The following is a 7091-nucleotide window of genomic DNA, read 5'->3' on the forward strand; positions in this document are numbered from 1 at the left end:
AGTCAAAAATCAAATGTTGAATTGTTAAAGTCAAAAAGGAATAAAATGAAATAATTATTTCAATTGGGAATAAATTTATTGTGGAAAATATTTTGAAGGTTTAAGTTGGACATAATAAAAGTTTTGGAATTACTTATATATTTTTGAAAGATTAAGATGTAACTTTATATTCTATTAAAGAATAGGGACTTTCCTTGCAATATGGAGTAAGTGGGCCTTTATATTACAATTTTGACCTTTTTTCCTCTTAAAACACATACACACACACAGTGGAAAATCGGGCAGTGAAGGAGTGGACGGCTGGGAAAGAAAAAACTAAGGAAAAAGGGTGGAAAAGAGAGAGAAAAGAAGGAAAAAGAAAAGGAAAGGGAAGAAGAATGAAGAAATCTTATGCCAACTACTTCAAGTTTGTTTCTTTAGTTCTTCAAAAGGTAAAGGTTAAGATTTTATGGTATAGTTATGGCAAAAAAATTTTAGGGTTCTAAGGAATTATGGGTTAATTTTCAGATTGAAGGAAGGAGCATGATTCCAAGCCAATCTTTTTATTTGTGAAAGATTTTTTGTGCCAACGTAAGAAATACCAACTTCTAGCAAACCCTAGATTTTTAAATTGGATAATTAAGTAAAGATTAATTGTGGAAATGATCATGTGATGAAATTATTCACTTGAAAGAAGGATTTTATGGAGCCACATATATATTAAATTGGTTGAAGTGTGATAGCTATTTTTCACTAGATTGGAAGAGATAAATTATTTTTATGCCTTGGATGACGATTAATTGGAGTAATTGGTTATTAGTAAAGGACTAGAAACTGGAATCAACTCCAATTGATTAAAGGAAAGTTTTGGAAATTTATTCAAGTATTGAGAAATTTAGTTTATGTATTATAACATTAGATATTAAAGGTTTCTTGATTTGATAGTGGTTAAATTGGCTATTAATATCGTATTTCAGGTGGTAACAAGGAGGTGAAAATGTTTATCAGGTAGTCTAGCTTGTAACTCGTACTTTGTGAGTGGATACAAACTTATTTTTTCGAAATTAGTATTTATTAAATTTATATCAGATCAGAAATTTATTATTTCATACAGTTGATTTGACAGCATGATTTTTAGAATAAAGTGGATTTATAATTAGTTATTTTTAAACTTAAATTTTGTTCAATTAAATTATTTGATTAGCATGTTATATGAGTACAAATATTTCAGTATAGATAAAGTTATTTCTAAAAATCACAGGAAAGTACCCAGGTGATTTTACCCTAGTCTACACTGGTGTGAATGTGTTTCTACAGTGTACGACTAATTATGGTTATTTTACATGCTCTGCACTATTGTGAATATATTTCCATAGTGTATGATCACATTATCAGATGTCTTTGGGACCTCCTCTTGTACACACACACGCTTTAGGCTGTATGTTAGCGTTATTAGTCTTTGGGACAGCTCTGCGTATGTATAACTAGATTATCAGATATAAATGGCTTTACTTTGTACATCAAGATTATTCTGTACATTAGTAAGTCTATTCATTGGGTACCTTTTTGGTGTGATTTTCAGTATTATGTAGCTTATCAGATTTCAGACTACATAATTTATCTTATTCAGTTTGTCGGGTAATGATTTCGACTTATAGTGTTGTGAAGTGATATTTTTACTTATATTTACTGTTATCAGATTATTTATATTCATTATACTTTACAGTTGCTTATCTAGAATGTAGACCAAAGAATTTTATGATGCGTTCATCTTTGGTTTTAAAAGTGTTACCAGATTTTAAAATATTTAGAAGTTTTAGTACTGCAAAATTTTTTAGAAAATATGCATAAACGGGAAAAGCATACTTATTTGTAAACTATCCATTCACTAAGTTACAAGCTCATATATTTTGTCATGTTTTTCTTATTAGGAAACCACTGAATTTGAGATATCTGGGAAAGCCTGCTGAAGTCAAGAGCCTAGTTACCCGTCATTTAGTGCATGATCTTAACCGTGTCATAGTATGTAGTGTATGGTGGGGGACTCATGTTTATTGAGCACTTTGCCTAATATTTTGTTTGATTTATACTTCGTAGAAAGGTTTATAATTCATATAATGCTTACATGTAGACATGATATTTTGTAGTAGAAGTACTCAGTCGAGTTTAATTGTATTTTATTTTAGTTGTGGCGGTATTGGTAGAACTGGTGGTTCCCAAATTTTTTGATTTAATTGTTTATATGAGGTTTTGTTGATTTTCAGGTTGGTTTAGTCCATGTTTCAAGAGAAACTCTGTCAAAATTTTCATAAAAATATGTCACAGTCTAACTAGGTCAAGGTTGCCTTGGTGGTAGGTCCGACATTTAGCTAGTATCTATCATCGGCGCACGAAACGTGTCGAGTCCATTAGGTTGATTCGGAACGAGTCGTATCAGCTAGGATTTGAAATACTGTAGAGAATACAATTCATATAAAAAACCAGCTCTCCCAATCTTGTTCCCTGTTTCGATTTTCATTGGAGGCTGAATAATTAAACAACTATGGATTGTAGATCGTAATTGTTAGAGTTCAAAAAAAGCAAAGAAGTTTACAGAATTTTACAAATGTATGATTTTTATCACGGTTTCTATCTAAACACAAAAGAAATTCTTGATGGGAATTGAAATTTTGTTTAAATTCCGTTGTGCTTGATTAAGTAAATTCCGCTGTGGTTGATTAAGCAAATTCTTTCCCTAAAATTTTCCTTAAGATTAGAGTTAGACTCTAATTTGGTATTTAATTAAAATTTGATTGTAATTAAGGGATTGTTTGATAGAACTTATTTGGGAATAATGAGCTATTGAATAATATTTTTTTGAGAATGTATGGCTAAAAAGTAAAAAAAGTTGATTGATTTATGTATAGAATATTTTATTGTGTAAATGTGTGGTAGAAAATAATTCTGTAGCAAATAATTTAAATTTTTAAAAGATGAAAAATAGGAGACAAATAAGTTCGTCATAAATCTTGGAATTAGAGTTAACCGCCTTAAGTTTTGAAATTAGAGTTGGACTCTAATTTGACGTTTAATTAAAATTTGATTTTAATTAAATAATTCCGCCCTAAAATTGTGGAATTAGAGTTGGATTATAATTCGGTATTTAATTAAATTTTGATTTGAATTAAATAAACTCACTAATTAATTGATTGATTAATTAATTAATTTTTTAATTGTTCCAATCATTTGTCTAGATTAATTTCGGTGACCTTAATTGCTAGAAACTTGAAACATATATGCATATTATATTAGATATTATATATGAAAGCATTTACATGATGAATGTTTCACAAATGGATAATTATGGACTCGATCATGTGAATGTGTTGAATGATAAGTTTTACTCTTGCTGTTTTATGAGCCTGCTAGTTATTATTTATTTTGGACCTACGAGTCCATTGTAATTCTATAGGCCTGCGTTCCAATTATTTAGGCTCGCATATAGATGCATCATTGTATGAGTCAATGCAATAGCCCATAGGAACTAACCAACTAGTCTTTCTTATGGCTCGAAAAGACTAGTTAGTAAAAGTCCATAATCGTCTACACTATCATAATGTGTGTGTGTGTTTTCATGTTAGATGTATAATAAAATATGTATAATTATTACATTAAGATCTTTGTACGCGAAACACCTCGTTAAAATATTAAGTTATATTTATATTCGCATTTTTTCATTATAGTGAAAAACTAGAGTTCTTAATCGATTTCAGTTTGTTGAATACACTCAAGGCTAGTCTATTATGGATATGTTTGACATCATGAAATATTAGATGTTTCTAAATGATTGATTTGAATAACTAAAATTCATCTTTTGTTGAATTTACTCAAAGGGAAGAATTTCAGAGGCATGTTAAGCTAAGACATTAAACGTGTGAAGATAAGGACTTATCAGGTTAATGATCTAGGAGTTGTATGGAGATACAATTGATAATAGTATCTGCCCAAATATTTTATTAAGAATTGTTGAGTACACTAAAAGCCTTAATATAACAAATGGGATCCCCGCCCACAGGGAGTCAAGTATAGATTCCATGAATTTATACGAAAAATGTTATAAATTTCAGTTAAACAATGGAAACATAATTAATTTGATAAAAGACCATTTTAAATTAATTGATGCATTTTATATATTGTTATTTTACTTTTCGGCATTTATATTTATGGTATTATGAGTAACCATATATATTTGAGAGGCATAATGGATGCTAAAAATCAAGTCTTCTTGATTGCCACCAAATCTGAGAATTTTTCTCAGGCATGAGAAACTTGGTTGTCCTTGAACAGTCATTTCTAAAGACACCTGCTAATGACTCAATTAAGGAAAATGTAGCTACTATAATAAATACGGTGATGACGGTAGTATTGTACGTGTGAAGCTTGCAACTATTTCACCTGAGTTACATGAGAGTTTAGATGCTAACACATGATTTTTCATTTCAAAGAGTTGTATGATAATAATCACGGGTGGAATGATAGAAGACTCCTAAGAAATTATATTAGTGCAAAATGACATAGAAATCTTCAGTCAGTACTCATGAACTGAAGATGATTGGCATTGAGAAGTTGTCTCAATTAAATTCAATCATGAACCATGAACTAAGTATTAACTTGGTTCTGCATTCTCTGTCAGAGAGGGCTATTCACAATTTATTATGAATTTACTATGAATAAAATCGAATGCACATTAATTGAATTGCTGAACATGCTTAAGACTGTGAAGCTCAAAATCAAAATTTGCAGTGCACAAATCTTAGTCATTGATTCCCATAAGGGTCGTAAGAGGAAATCTAAAGGATATTTTAGGGAAGCACCCAGGACGGCTAAGACGCTTAAAGCAAAGAAGAACAATACCAAATCTAATGACCCTTATTATCATTACAAAATGAAAGATTATTAGAAGAAAGATTGCAAGGCTTATTTCTCCTTCACTAGCTTCTTAGGTAATATATACCAGAAGTGGATCTCACATTTATACAAATATGGATGAGCTAAATAGAAGTAAACCGCTACAAAAGGGAAAAGTTGACATGCATGTTGAAGCATACCTCTTGCCATTGCCTGTAGACTTACTATTGGAATTAGAAAAATGTTACTTTGTATCCACCATTATCTGAACATTAAATAAATTTCATATTTGGACATGAACTATTTTAATGTTAAGGACAATTGTTGTTCCATTTTATCTTGATAAGATCTTAATGATTATGAAAAATTACAAAAGTGACATTTATATTCTAAATACTGAGTGTTCTATAATGAGTTTAGAAATTAGGAAGCATAAAAGTGATAATCTAAACATTAACAATGAACAAATCTCCTTTTACTTGAAAAGGAGAAAAAGTTTGCATAATTACTGGCCTAATATATAGTGATGTATATGGACTTGTGTCGATTAATACTAGATGAGATTTATCTTCTTTTATCACATTTGGTTACGACTATTTTAGTATACTTGATGAAATTCAAGCATAAAGCTCTTGAAAGATTCAAGGGATTTAAGTTAGAAATAGAGGAACAATTAGGTAAAGACATTCTCACACTAAGATCTGGTCGAGGTGGGGATACATTAAAGATGAGATTTTAGATTATCTAGAAGAGAATGTGATTCTCTTGTAGTGGACTTCTCCACATAAACTGCAACAATGTTGTGTATCTAAAAGGAGGAACCGTAAACTATTAGATATATTGAGATTAATAACAAGCCATGCAAACCTCCCAAAATTATTTTGATATCATACATTGATTGCAGCTTGCTATACCCCGAATCATGTCATATCTAAGTAGGTTAACAAAAACTCCATATGAGCTATAGGAAAAAAGGCAATAGTCTCAATTTATCCCATAAAAAAAGTTTGGGGATACGATGCTTATTTGAAACATATTGAATTGGATAAACTTGAGTCCATACCCGACAAATACATATTTGTGGGGTATCCAAAACAGATATTTGGATATCAATTTTGTAAACCCATTGAGAAGAAAGTCTTCATCTCATGACATTCTGTATTTCTAGAGAAAGAATTCATTCTACTAAAGGACAATGTAAGCAAAATAGAACTTGAAGGAGTTCAAGAGTCCACAGATATAATTGACCAAGTAGATGAATCTAAGTTTGATCTCACACCTGCTGAGGGACATACTCTCAATCAGGAAGTAGAGATTCCTAAGGACATGTCATCTTTGTGTAAATCTGGTAGGATCATTCGACATTCATTAATGTGCGAATCCATGATTACTAATCGAGGATGATGAACCTACCAATTGCGTAAAAAACGTTAAGTGTTAACTCGAAGAGATAGCAAAAGGGCATGAAATTTGAGATGAACTTGATATATGTGAACAAAGTTTAGACATTGATGGACTAGCCTGATGGGATAGAACCCATAGGTTAAATAGGTTTACATGAAAAGGTCAACATGGATGAAAACATCCATATATACAAAGTGAGGCTAATAGAAAAGGATTATAAACAAAGAAAATGACTTGGCTTTGATGAAACCTTCTAGCCTACAACCATGTTAAAGTCCATTTGAATTTTGTTTGCAATATTTACATACCATAATTATGAGTTATGGTAAAAGGATGTCAAAACTGGATTCCTTAACAGGGACTTGCGAGATAAAATGTATATGACAAGTCTTGAAAGTTTTGAATACAAATATGCTTACAACGTATGCAAGCTTAATTAATTCTTATATGAATTGAAGCAAGCCTCTTGGAGCTGAAATTTTTGTTTGATGAAAAAATCAAAAGGTTTGATTTTATCAAAACGAACAAGAACTATGTGTTTACAAGAAGATAGCGAGAGTGTTATCGTATTTCTAATATTTTATGTATATAACATGTTAATAGAAAATGACATCCCTTTACTAATAAGCAACCCAGTTAATTAATTACCCAACATTTGTTAATTAATTAATTGATGATTCTCATTCTTCTTTTGTGTGTGGCCCATTAGATTTCCAATCACGATGCCTAACGACGTGAATTATTATTTTGATTTAAATTACATAGTCTTTCAAAGATATACATGTTCTATAGTACTCGCCCTTATGCGTGGCTTATGAGGT

General features: G+C 30.6%; 1 long non-coding RNA gene across 3 annotated transcripts; it reads left to right on the forward strand.

Annotated features, from left to right (window-relative positions):
* The first annotated feature begins 265 nt into the window (after positions 1–265).
* LOC111412858 lies at positions 266–2242 on the forward strand. 3 transcript variants are annotated; one of them, XR_002706130.1, is made up of 4 exons: positions 266–431; positions 508–570; positions 957–987; positions 1911–2242. It is a non-coding gene; the product is annotated as an uncharacterized LOC111412858 (long non-coding RNA). The 3 variants fall into 3 exon arrangements; XR_002706129.1 differs by lacking the exon at positions 508–570; XR_002706128.1 differs by lacking the exons at positions 508–570; positions 957–987.
* Positions 2243–7091: the final 4849 nt, after the last annotated feature.

This window comes from Olea europaea, chromosome 16 (genome assembly GCF_002742605.1).
Source record: "Olea europaea var. sylvestris chromosome 16, O_europaea_v1, whole genome shotgun sequence".
In the NCBI taxonomy this organism is placed as follows: domain Eukaryota; kingdom Viridiplantae; phylum Streptophyta; class Magnoliopsida; order Lamiales; family Oleaceae; genus Olea; species Olea europaea.